The sequence below is a fragment of the Colossoma macropomum genome, unplaced genomic scaffold (genome assembly GCF_904425465.1).
Source record: "Colossoma macropomum unplaced genomic scaffold, Colossoma_macropomum, whole genome shotgun sequence".
NCBI classification, from domain to species: Eukaryota; Metazoa; Chordata; class Actinopteri; order Characiformes; family Serrasalmidae; genus Colossoma; species Colossoma macropomum.
The window spans coordinates 8,492,888-8,506,612 of NW_023494801.1; the positions used below are offsets into that span (position 1 = coordinate 8,492,888).

At 35.2% G+C, this 13,725-nt stretch overlaps 1 protein-coding gene across 1 annotated transcript in view; it reads left to right on the forward strand.

Annotated features, from left to right (window-relative positions):
• Positions 1 to 824: 824 nt before the first annotated feature.
• The window catches only part of LOC118821361 (heat shock 70 kDa protein-like), a 33,618-nt gene continuing 20,717 nt past the window's right edge, over positions 825 to 13,725 (forward strand). The window contains exon 1 of the mRNA XM_036589939.1: positions 825 to 958. The gene's annotated coding sequence lies outside the window, so the exon portion shown is untranslated. The remainder of the gene's footprint in view (positions 959 to 13,725) is intronic.

A 13,725-nucleotide genomic window follows, 5' to 3' on the forward strand; every position in this document is an offset into this window, starting at 1 on the left:
TTTTTATATTGTTAATTTTTGTGAATAGAGTTTATGTGAAGGATAGAGTTTATATTTTTATCTTAAATTGTTTTATCTTTAGTATTATGTATATTGTCTATACAGCAATAAATAACAAACTGTAACCTTGCTAAGTGATTAACAAGGTTCTTTGGACTGATAAAGGATTATCTTGTCTTATCTTATCTTTTCTTATCTTAAATAAGCTCAGAAGACGTGAAGGTGAAACGTGAAGGTTCACTGGTGTTTTTGGATGGTAAACAAAAAGACTATATTTGGTAAGTTTCTCTAAAATGGAACATTTCTCATTAAACTATGTATGATTTTTCAGACTTCTCAATGATTAGACTCTGCAGTAAGCTTGAAAAACTGGTGTAATTCTTCTTTAAATGTAAGTTAATGTAACAAGATTGAATTCCAAGTAATTTGGGATCATTTCTATTGGTCCACACATCAGGAAAAGTTCGAATAATGTAAAGAGAAGCTGGAATTTATAAATAAAAATGACAGAAGTGAAACAAAAGCTGGCATCTCTGAAATGGTAACTTCACAGGAGATGCAATAATGTTCTTAACTTTAAATGTCGGTTTGAACCATTTCTAATGCTCCATTCGTCATGAAATATTCACACAATGTAAAAGACAGCTGGCATCTTTACATGATATAAAAAGAATGTGTGAAGGTTTTGAAGGTTACTGAAGGAAGGGCCATTGTCTTTTTGAAAGCTGCAAGGTCCATGTTCCTTGTTGAGCTTCCACGTCTCAGGTTAAGGGTCTTGATGAGGTACGTTGGTAGCAAGCTGCTCAGAGTACTCACGTGCATGTGTGAGAGGGTATGTGTGGGTGTGTGTGTGGCAGTTGTTGGACAGGAATGGTGTTAAACTCTAAACACTGTCTCAACCTTGTCTCTATTCTTGGTTCTTTGAGTCTGAGGCTCCAGGGCAGGACATACTAATCCAGTAAGTAATGAACAACACCTACACATACACGTCCACATATAGAGAGCCTGGAATGCACACATTGCGGTCATAACTATAGCGTTCCTGGTACCGTTCAGAAGTTCACAAACTTGCATGCACGTGTTCACAAACACACAAAAATACTAGTCTAACGTCTATAATGATAACAAATGAAGTAGCTGCGCTAAACCTATGGTGTACAAGCTAGAACTAGAAGCAACTATGCAGGAACACTTTAAAGCCAAGATCAAAACTGACCCTTTTACCTTGTTAATTCATCTGACTAATCATATTGATCCAGGATTCATTGTACCGTGTCACTTAAAAGACACGTTTAATGTTTTCTTGCAATTTTTTTATTTATTATTTTTTATTTTTACGTTTCACTGATTTTCAAGTCATGTTGACTTTAATTGCACATAATCCAACCAATAATTAAAGTTCACACAATTCAGTTTTCCCATCCTATCCCAGTTAAAAAATAGTTATTGATAATAAATAGAAAATAATGCTAGAATCACTATTTTAATTTTTTTTCTTCCAGATTTCCCAGATACAGTCACAGATTCCTGGTTTCATAAATATCACATATCACTGCTGCTTTTCAGTTTTTGACATAATTTGAAAATGCCTGTTGTCCTTCACGTTGTATGTTAATTTAATGAATGGACTAAAAGAAACGGCCCAGAATGATTTGGAAAAAAGTCTGGTTCCCCTGACTCACATTAAAAGTAAAGTATGTTCTTTCCTTCTCCTGTAATTTATCATTTTCTGCCGACAACAGTGATATGCAAATAAGGCCGCTCTGAACCTGAATAAAAAACCCATATTTTACAGTGAAGTTTATGACAAATGCGTTACATAAATATAGTCAGTCATATTTTGACACAGTTTAAAGAATAGACTTCAGTAACTTCTTGTTGTTGTATTCCCCAAATGGCAAATTTACAGGACAAAAAAAGACATTCTTAACTTATAATGGTGGTTATTTAGAACATTTTTATTTATGTATTAATCATGAATTTTTAACAAATTGTAACGGATAACTAGAGTTCTCAAATTATGCAAAACAGAACAGAACTACAAAAATAGAAATACAAGGTATCTTGTGGAAACACATTGTATCTCCATTTATGTAGTTTTTTTAATTTTGATGGAAATAAGTAAATGCATCCTCTACAGAGACCACATTTTAATGCACAATTACTGTTTATTTGCTAAATTTAACATATTGGAAAAAAAATTAAACATAGCCTGTGCAAAAGTTATGGCACATTTTATAATGTATGTTTTTTTTGTTAAACTTAGCAAATAAATACAGCTAAAACATCATATTTGAATGTGTTCTCTGTAGAAGATGTGTTAACTTATTTATTTAACTTAGAGAATGAGAACTTTTACTTAGTAAAAACACAAGACGTGTAATTTAACAGAGTGTTTTGCATATACACACATATATTTATCATATATTTATTGGTCCATTTCCTAATATTTGCATTGGCTCTAAAATAATATATAATAATAAAGAGAAATAATAAGAAATGTATTTTAATCACATTGTTTATCCATATGGAAAAAAACTTACTATGATACTAGATTTTTTTACATGAAGAAAACTGACAGACCGAGAACCACTGGGCATAACGTTACCATTTATTTACTTTTTTGTGTGCTTGTTTGTTTGTTAGTTCAATCTCTTCGCTCTGAAAACCACAAATACACTTTGAATTGTACATGCACAACAAGCTGTTCTGAATACTGTGCTGAGATTGTTTTCCATTCAAACCTGTAAATAAACAAAGTTTTATGAATTTTTGAAAATGTAAAACAAAGAAAAGTAATGATGAGCAAAAAGAAGAAGAAATATTCAATATTCTGCACTAGTTCTAAATCACTATTCAGATTTTAGCGAATACGAGACGCTGATCGTGCTAAGGCCTTTGAACAAATAAGGTTTTTTTGTTTTTGTTTTTGAGTTTTGTCTCGTTTTTTGAAGCTCATGTTCAGACGACTCTCAGGTGGATTTGATCTACTCATCAGAGGTTTTTATCCTTTCACAAACTTGTGGAGTTCATGCATTTTGTATGATTACCTTATGCACCAGTGAATGGGCTGAGTGTGTTTTGTTATATTGTACACATGAACTGAACTAGACTGCACTATATTCAGCAGACACTGATGAGTCTTTTGAGAGTAATGATATTTCATAATTCTATTCATGCTAAAAGACAGAGGAGGATCAGATGACACTGTGGAATGCAGGGGGGTTTAAAGGGGTGTGTGAGTGAGCTGATCAGGTGTTGGAGGAGTGAGAGAAAAACTGTTAGAAGCTCTTACAGTAAGAGCCATTTGGGATGGGACAGTTGCTAACACAGCTAATAATAGTGAGGGCTGTCCTTGGGTATTCTTGAAAGAGGAGAGGGTAGAGGAGATCCCAAAGAAAGACCCTCCACCTCTCTCTTTCTCTCTCTCTCTCTTTCTCTCTCTCTGTCTCTCTCTCTTTCTCTCTCTCTCTCTCTCTGTCTCTCTCTCTCTCTTTGTGTGTTATTTTTAGTCAGGCTTGCTGGTTTTCAACCCTTTGCTTTGCTACAGTCCAAAGCCTTACAAGGCCCAGAGACTCCGTTGCCCAGCAACCCTACATGTTTTGACCCAAGCAGAGAGGGTTCAGCAATCAACCTCCGCTGACCTCTCCCGCTGCGATAATTAGCATCCCATCACCATCATCACCAGTGTTTTGTACTCAGTGTTAAAAAGGCACTCTGTTGTGTCACCAGTGCTGCAGTAACCAGCTCAGTGCTAACACTGTTAATGTCAATGACATCATAAAGAGATCTCAGGCTGGCTTTACAGGGCAAAGCTTTCATGCAACTAGTTGCATGTTGCAAGTTGCCTGCAACTTAATATAAATACAACTTAATAGTTACACAAAGCAATTAAAAGTTGCACGCAACACATTCCTTGCAAGCAACACATATACCGCTAGTTAGCCTGACTGGCAGCTTACATTTTTTGATACGGCATATCATTCTCACTATAAAGTCATATCTAAGGTGTAATTTACATTTTTGCAGAATTTATTTTAACATCTTTGTATACGTTTTTCCACCTGTCTTTGGCGTTCTTTTATATCTGTCCTGTATCTGTCTATCCAGGGTTTTTTAATTCCATATTAAAGTTGTGTGTATATTAAACCTTTGAAAATGAATTTTTATTATGTTTTGTGCATCATGGACTAATAGATAATTGTTATACTTTTCATTCCTTTTCAACCGCCTTCTGTTTTATTTGCTTGCCATTGATCTGGTGAAAACAGTCATGGCTGATGTTGTGCTATTTGTCAAGTGTTCAGTGTTTAAGCAAATTCTTCATAACAGAAATTTATCCTGGTTTTAAAGTGATTTTAATTTCTTCTGAAATTTCATCTTGATCCTGACAGGGACACTGCTGATAAGTTGTATGAGGAAATTGTGGTTCTACCATTTACAGAAGAACGTAGGGGCCAATCTTGAAAGATCTATTTTAAAAATCATTCATTATATACAATTTAATATATAAATAATATGTAAATTGCCTAGTTTAAATGTAAATATCTGAAGAAAATGTCCTGTTTATGCTTAGAGAGCATGAGCATTTAGAGAGCATTTTAAAGAGAGTATGACTCTTTTGAAAATGTTAATAAAACATTTTTATTTCAAATAAACATACAGTTTCTGTGATATATAAGAACATAGTTATAACTTTATAGTCATTTAGAACAATAAAGATTGTATTTGAGCCAAAACAGTTTTTTGTCTATTAAAAGGTTTCCTGAAACAGATCAATTCATTTTACAATAGCTTTATTGACCCGTATTGTACTAATAATATATAATCAAACTGAACAGGCCTCAACTGCAGTCCTGGGGACCCCTTGTCCTGTACACTTCAAGTAGTCTCTGCCTCAACACGCCTGACACAGCTCATGATTTACATTTACATTTACATTTACAGCATTTAGCAGACGCTCTTATCCAGAGCGACTTACAAAAAGTGCTTTGTCTATCCAGAGAAAGTATCTTTGCTAGTTACCAATAGGTGAGAGAGAAAGTCAGTCCTGAGCTCAGATACTGCTAGAATCAGAAAGTCATTATTGACACCTAGAGAAAAAGGAACAGAGTTAAACACAGAGCAGTGCAATACAATACAATACAATACATAAGTGCAGTTCATGAGCTAAATCAGTTGTGTTAAGGCAAGGAATAGTTGAAGATGTATAGAGCAGGAGGTCCCCAGGACTGGAGTTAGACACTAGGCTTCCACATAGGTTCCCAGCGTTGGCCCTGTCCTGGATTTTTTGTGTTTTCCAGTTCAGCACACCATTTTCATCCAAAAAGGACTTGTTAATTAGTTGATTGGAAATGCTGTTCCAGTTATAATTCACATTCTTTTTCAAGTATATTCAACATTGAGGTAATTCTGAACACTTATAACTGCTCAAATCCAGTGATGCTAAATTAAGCCCTTCAGGAGTGGGAGTTGCCCATTTCTACCTGTATTTTTAACTCTGTGGAATCCATGATCAGAATCATGAATGGCTATGACTGCTTTAAATGCATTATAGTGGGCTGTATGTGCTGTAAGAAACGTAATGGTTTTGCCCTTAAAATGAAGAAACATATTTTGAGTTCTGGCATATTCTGTGAACATTCATGTTCAAATTTCGATAATTTTGAGCTCCACTAGTTCAGATTTAGGAGATGACTTGTGTGCCTGACCAGTAAGAGACTACACTATAAAGGGCACAGTTAGGTGGAAGAGGTCTGCCAGGCTGGTCTTCACAATCACCCTAAAACACAAGTGATGTCATAAATTAATATTTTGGATTGTGTTTAAAAACCTGCGTTTCTTTCTGAAATATCTGGCTAGTTAGCAAATTCTTACATTTCTAATTTCTGAACAAAGCAAGTTCATTCTAGATTTTCTTCAAGGTCACTGTAAAATGCAAGAGTCATACCTGTGGGTTCACTTTCTAGAAGAAACCTGATGGTGGCACATTCATGGGCCTCTCTGACCTTCCCCTCCTTAGACGGTTCTGGGAGTGTACTCCACACGATGAAGCCTTCTTTGGTCTAAAGGGCACATTAAAATAGGAAGGTTTTTAGGTCTTGTAGGGCACTTTATGTGAAGTGACACACTGTGCTCTCTGTAGAACATTTGGCAAGGAATCTTTTCCTTATTGTAAAAGGCTACATTTGAACAAACTTTGATTACTCCTAGGAACCTCCTGGAAACTATATAAAGAAAATATACAGAAAAAAAGCTGTATAAATGTTTTTTTATGTTAAGAGCAAATTAAATATGCAATAAGTTGTGGCAAGGCAGTTTTAAAAATGAACATTTGATCATAGATGCTATAAAATAAAAAAACATTAACATCTGTATTATCAACTAAAAGCTGTCTTTAATTGCCTTGGCCATTTGTTTCTCATACTAAACCTTTTCATCATCATCATCCAGACACACCTGATTCAGCTCATAAAGAGCTTGATATCTGCTTGATGAGCTGGGTCAGGTGTTCTGGGGCAGGGAATAGTTCTGTAAATGGTGTTGGACAGAGGGTCCCCAGGACTGGAATTGAAAACCACTGGTATTTTGCTTCATGCCAATGGTTTTCAACAACTTTCCCAGTGGCCTTTCAACATGGACATGAGATGTCATGACATAGTAATAGCCAATTATTATTATTATTATTATTATTATTATTATTATTTAGAAACTGAAAACTATGCAATCCGTCTTTATCTTTTCTGTCTACTTCTCAAAGATCCTAGAGATACATGAGTTTAAAAATAATGCCAGATTTAAATATATCAGATTTGAAAAACAAATTAAAAGCTAGTTAAAAACTATAAAACTCCACTTCTCTGCCTGGGTGTTTGTCTGGCCGCGTGGTGACCGTAACCATGGTGCTGTAAACAGCACATGGCAGCAGCTTTTCTCATTTTTTCATTTCTTTTTTTAAAGTGTTATTTTCTGGCATGGGTTGGACTTTGATTCGATGTACAATATTGGATAAATATCGGAAATTTCATTCAACCGGGAATGACTCCATGGTCATCCCGACGAAGCTGAAGCTAGCTTCTTTTTCACCATCTTCTCATTCGAATTCCACCTTAAATCGTGCAGCAGTTAGTTGTACCTGTACAGGTGCCAGAATGTAACTCCTGAACGATTTAAGGTGTAACAGAAAATTCAAATGAGAAACTGGTGAAGCCCGTGTAACTGCGGTGGTCATTGTGTCCTCTGATAAAGTATGCCCTATCTATAGTTATAATGCTGGTAGTATGTCCTGATAGGGTGATTTAGGCTATCAAAATATTCTACTTATAGTAGTATGTAGGGAGTTATCTATAAACATGTGCTAAGGTGTTTTCTATCCCAATGGCATGTAACATGGGTATAGCCTGCTAGCTGTAAGCCACTGTCATGTGTAGTCCTTTGTCAGTACTTCCTTGTCTTCCTAATACAGTGGAACCTGTTAGTCATGTTAGCTTTTTCAGTCCTCAAGGAGTGCCAACACTAGCTCCTGCTCAGCTCAGTGACTGAAAAAAACCTAACCAATTCAATTAAATGCCCATAAAATTAACCAGCAACATAACATCAAGGTCAACTATAAACACCGGCTGTCCAGAGAGCTAGAGAACCTGGTGTCTGCCTTGATGCCATCCTCAGTTGAACTGACAGACTGTGCAGCGGTGGCGCCAACTGATGACATGACACATAAATGACACACCTTCCCCTCTTGGCTACACCCCTATCCTAAAAATGGGTACGTTCTAAAAATCCTGAAAAATGTGGCAATTTCTCTTCTTTGTTTGCAATATATAATTATTTTTGCAACTCATTGAGACCTCATCTTTGTGATAGTTTTATTTTTCTTGTCACCTTTAAAGACCCTAATTTGACTCCACCTCTAGAAACTCAGTTGATTCTAAACAGTGGTGGGGTTAGGGTTAGGATATGGACCAGGGCTAGAAGCAGGGTGAGGGCTGGGTTTAGGTTTTGGATTGTGGATAAGGTTAGGGTTAGGATTAGAGCTAAACAAAATGATGGTCAGTTTAGTAGATATTTAGTTGAATGTAACTTGAAAGTAAATTAAATATCTGCTAAGCATCTAAAGGGGACTATCCAAAAAAGTGTTACCCATAAATTACAAATTACAATATCCATATCTGCACAAAAATATTAGAATACATACATGCTTAAACTGTTTTTTATAGCTCTTTGTTTTAAAGAGGGCTGGATGTAGCAAAGGAACTCAGGCGTTTTAGTTAAAGTCTCAGCTGTTCCCTGATAGGTCTTTGGTTTGTTCACAGTTTGACTTGATGTGCATTTGCCTTTAGTGAAGATCATGTAAAAAGTTATGTATGGAGTAGTTAAGTAGTTTTTGACCTGATACTTTTGTACATCTACTCAAGTTGTTTTTGGAAAGGTTCATTTACTTTTATTTGTTATTATTTTACCAAAGCATCAGTACTTTTACTTGAGTATTGATTTAGCCTACTCTATCCACCTCTGCTTATTCTATAGCTAAAATTATTTTATAGCTAAAACCTGTTGTGTGCGTGATAGCCTTTCTCTGCTTAATCGACAACAAAGATAAGAAATTCTGTAAAGTGTATGGTGCTCTTTGTTTTCGCTGTCTATTAGCACTTTGTAAATTGTGTAGTGTATGGCAGGTTTAAGCCTTAGCTGGGAGCAAAATGGTATTTTTGCCATTATTCTGTCTAATTTACCAACAATTCCTGTAAAAACAACACATTTCTGGGCTGAAAATGGATAGGTCAGTTGTTGCCAGCTCTGTAAACAATTTGAACATAGTGACCCCATTTGTTCGCATGAAGTGACCAGGTGTAAACAGGGTCAGTGACATCTGCTTGACTTTGCTTGTACTTGTCTGTGATAAATTCACTTGCATGTGTGTGTGAGAGAGAAAGACAAGTGAGGCAAGGAGTTAATGGGAGGAAGACAACGTGTGAGCGGGGCCACGAGGAGGCTCATTACAGAGCAACAGCTGCAGGAAGGGGGGTTGTTTACTGTGGCAACGCTCTGTGTTAGATAAGAGGAAAACAAAACATACCCACCCCCCCACTCCCACCCCCCAAACACACACACACAGACTTGTAAGACAAACTATAAGACAATACAGTGTTTTTAATTTTCCCCCTGAGGTCCACTCATTATGTTTGATTGTCATAATTCATTTTTGCATGACCATTTTTTCCAACCTCTCCTTTATATGTAAATGACCTCTGTTCTGATTGGCCTGCACTATGCTTTATTTGGAAAAAAAAACAGTTCAGGTTGCAACATTCCTTATAACTTCAGTGTGAATGGGAGGGGCTACACTGCACGGCTGAATAGGCAGATATGTGTAAGTGTGTTTGAACTGATGACATCATAAAGGGAATTAATTCCAAATTTTGGCAGCTTAGTTTTCCATATACAGACTGTGTGGACTGGAGAGTGAATTATGCCACTGCTTATATACCACATCAAACTTTTTTTAAATAAAAAAATTAGGAAAATTCACTTTTCCATTTCATGGGCTCTTTAATAATATTTTTTAAAAACAAAAAATTGTTACTGTTTTACTGCATTTATGCTTACCTGTACTATTCTAACGGTTATATAGTGTTTTCAGGCAAAAACAAACTTACTGTATATAAAGATGATTCCATGACTGTGGTGCCATTTGTGTCCCACTGATACTACCCAAAATATAATAGTTCTTGCTGATGGTTTTGGTCCAGATTGAAACCCTATAAACATATTTGGTCTCATATTAAACACAAACTGGCTTGTCAGTGTTTTTCCAACTGTTTGTAGCCATTAATGCTGATTGGAACAATATTGACTCTTCTTTCTGTAAAAGGTTTCTGCAAGTTTACGCACAAGACTTCAACATTTAAAGAAATCAAAGGAAAATGTCATATACTAACTAACTGTATCTATTTGTTTAATTATTTGTTGTTAAGACCATTAAAAGCTGAATGTTTTGCTCTTTTGGGCCTGGCCCATTTTTGCATAAGAGTGTATGTAAAAAAAAAACAACAACAACAAAAAAAAGTTCAGATAAATATTTTAAATATTAAATAAAACTTTTCATCTACAAAACTGCAGTTTTTCCTGTCCCAGCCCACTTCAACTACTCTTCACTTTAACCCCTGACCAAGCAAAGTTTTACTACACACTTCTATAACCTAAGAAAAGCTCCATCAGTTTGCAGTGAATTCCATGTAGTTAATGAATAATAAGCCTTAGTATGTAATAAGCCTAGAATGTTAAGGGGTTGATAAATGAAAAAAAAAACACATTAATGTGTGAATCCATTTAGCACCTCACACTTGAAACATCCTTTTTCACGAGCCACCCATTACAGGTCATGAAAAATGTACATTTTAGTGTCCCACATCATTGACTCAAACCTGTCACCTGAACACATTCACAATTATGAAATATCAAGAATATCTGAAAGTCAGCCATTCAACAGGAATTTGATATGATATTTGATCTGTTACCCAAATACTAGACTGAAGATAAATTAGTAATGAATATATAAGTAAACCGTCAGAATGTCTGTAATGTCTTCATTTGATTAGCATGGATGCTTGTTAACCATACTCTGTGTATTTGCTAATTCTATGCTAAAAAAAACTGTTACTTTTCAGCCCATTTAAGCCATTGCCTGTAAAGAAAGCTTGTAAAAATGAACTGAATGATTAAATGCATGTTTTGAGACCTTAACTGTGTTTACATACTACATCAAACTCCTTTATTCAAAAAAAGAGGAAAATTTGATTCCACTACATGGGCCCTTTAATAACATTTACTTGTGCTGACTACACTGTTATTTGTTACTGTATTTATGTTTGTTTTAGTGTTTGCTTTACTGGAAAGACACAATTATTGCGAGGAGAAATAGTCTTAAAACAAATTTCCTGGCTGCCTAGGACTTTTGCACAGTACAGTATATTACATCAACACTTATATTACCAAAAGTGAGTGAACTGAAAGATAAAACTGTGTTGATGAACCTATTATGTGTAAATAATGTAGAATCAAGTAAATGCTTTCATTTGTTCAGTGAGAGCTGAATATTAGTCTGTGCAAGACTTTGTTGTTCCATGTTCAGATGACAGGAGATGACATCCTGGAGGGATGAGAGGGAACATCATGTTTGTGCAGCGTTACAGTGTGCATATGGACATCCTAACTATTTTTCTAATAATAATTAGAGGCCATAAGCGTTCACTACTGACCTTTTGTATGGGTGTGCGATTGCGTGCTTAGATGTGAGCTGACAGGAGAAGAGCATTGGTTTAGAGTGGGTTATGTGTCCATGCTATAAAGACGTGTGTGTATAGTGGTCAATATGACAATATTTGTCGTTATCATGATAAATTATATAACAATATGCTTTTCTGTACATAGACTTTTTCAACTCTTAAAAACATCCCATCTGCATGTTTGATTAAAAAGACAGCATAATTAGTCCGGTTTAATTGGATTGAGAGCAGCAAAGTGTGTGAAATGTTGAATACAAGTCATTGGATTCATAGTTTTTGACAGTATTTTTTAAATGTGGCACTACTTTGTCTGTTGTAACTTATCAGATGTCAGAAAAAATAAATATCACATTGTGTATCGTAAAAAACGTCTTTAAGTATCGTGATATTATATTTTGCCATATCGCCCACCTCTACATGTGTACACACTTTGCTCCTGGAGTTTTCTGGAGTGGGGTGGGGGTTTGAGGGCTGGACACTTCTATTGTTGTCCCGTACCTGAGCTTGTGTCTTGTTTTCATGGGCATCGTTTTCAGGGTTGCATTTCAGGGTTGACATTCCTGGCACTACCGTGCAGAAGGGGGAACCCTCACCATGCCAATGGGCCCACTGTAAATCCACATTAGACACAGAGGGAGATGGTGTAAGGGTCGAGAATGATAAGACAACAGGGAGGTTGTATTTCATGCATAGAAATCTCACATGTTTACACACATAAACACAGTCAAGAGTTTCAGATTACAACATTTAAATACCAAGCAGATGGCCTACGCTCTTAAAAATACAGGTTCCTATATGGTTTTTGGCTTGGAATAACCTTGAATTGGAATAGAACCTTTACATCATTGTAAACTTAGATGTTCTTCACTTTGGACATCTCATTAGCAAAAATGTTTTTTTGGCCATCTATTGGAAGAGTCTTTAAGCAACCACTATGGTTCTTCTATAGCATCGCTCCAAAGAACTCTTACTGGAAACTGTATTTTTAAAGGTGCACCTCAAATTTCCCAGCACAAACTCACGCAGTGTAAAATGTGACATGGATATTTTAAGTAAAACATGCTCCTGGTCACGTTCTTGTATTCCCATAGCAACATCATCTGTAAATTTTCACAGCAATCGTACAGATATTTCTCAAAATTCAACATGAAGACTTTTTTCTGCCATAAAAAACTTTTTTCCTCTTAAGGTTCATTCTTATGAAACTGCCTCAAACAATAATCATCACATAGGTAAAAAAATGTTTAGATACTTTAAAAGATTTGTTTTTACCTTTAACTATTGAATCTCTTTTCTTTAAAAAAATCAGTGCAAACAGTTATAACATAAACAACAAAACAACAAAATGTTATTTGGCACAAATAAAAAAAAAAACTCAGTGGCTATCAACATGTTATGGTAATGAGATAAAATTGCAAAATACTATATTTTGTAAAAGATATATGGTTTATTATTAGCTTTATAACATTTAGTCTGGCAACACTATACAGATTATAAAAGACCAGTTGAAAAAAAAAACATTATTTACAGATTTATCTTCAAATTATGTTATATTAATAAAAAAGTAGGACACTTAAATTAGAAAATGTTGCTTAAAATCAGTTTAATCATTCAGCTTTTAATTGTTCAACCAGGCATCATTGTTTATTTATCCAAAAAAGTAAAAACATTAAGTTTCAGTCATTTATTTTTTAAGTTGGATGTAAGTATTTATTATGTTTGTTTTGATTACTGAGTTGTGCATAGAAGTCACAAAATTCACACCTATATTATTTTAATCAAGGCTGTAATACAGCACCATTTTCAAGCACGTAAACGTTTTTCAATGAGAGCTAGTCCGACTAAAGTACAGCCTCCACATGGTGGGGTTAGTTTTAACACAGGGTAACCAACGAGTGACAAGAGTAAACAATGAGAAAAGTTCATATCCTCTCACATAAATAAAAACAGACAGCTCTTTTGAAAGATTAATCAAAAACATACCATATTCCTCATATAAATAAAATATATTTAATTTTTATTTTCATATTTGCTGTAGATGCGAAGGTTGCTTGTTTATTAAGCAAAAACCAAACCGTGTAAATTGTCCCCCCACTTTCCCCTCTGCCACCATATTGAATTTGCACATAAAGAAACCTTTAAATGGAAATTCCACCTTTTTTTTTTATAAAATCTCTGTATAATTAAGTGGATAATATGTCAACAAAGTGTAATGAATGAGCAGCCAAGGCAGGTGGATATAAGTGCTAAGTCGTGTTTATTAGAGTCTGAATTAGTGTCTAAAGGGGGCGTAGAGCAGGCAGCCAGGGTGAGTGGAGGAGGGTCCATGATGACAACAAACACAGAGCTAATATAAAGACAAACACATAAAGAAACAACCCAGTACACCAGAACAAAACAGGAAACGTGCATCCAAAATAAACATACAATTCAGAAGCTC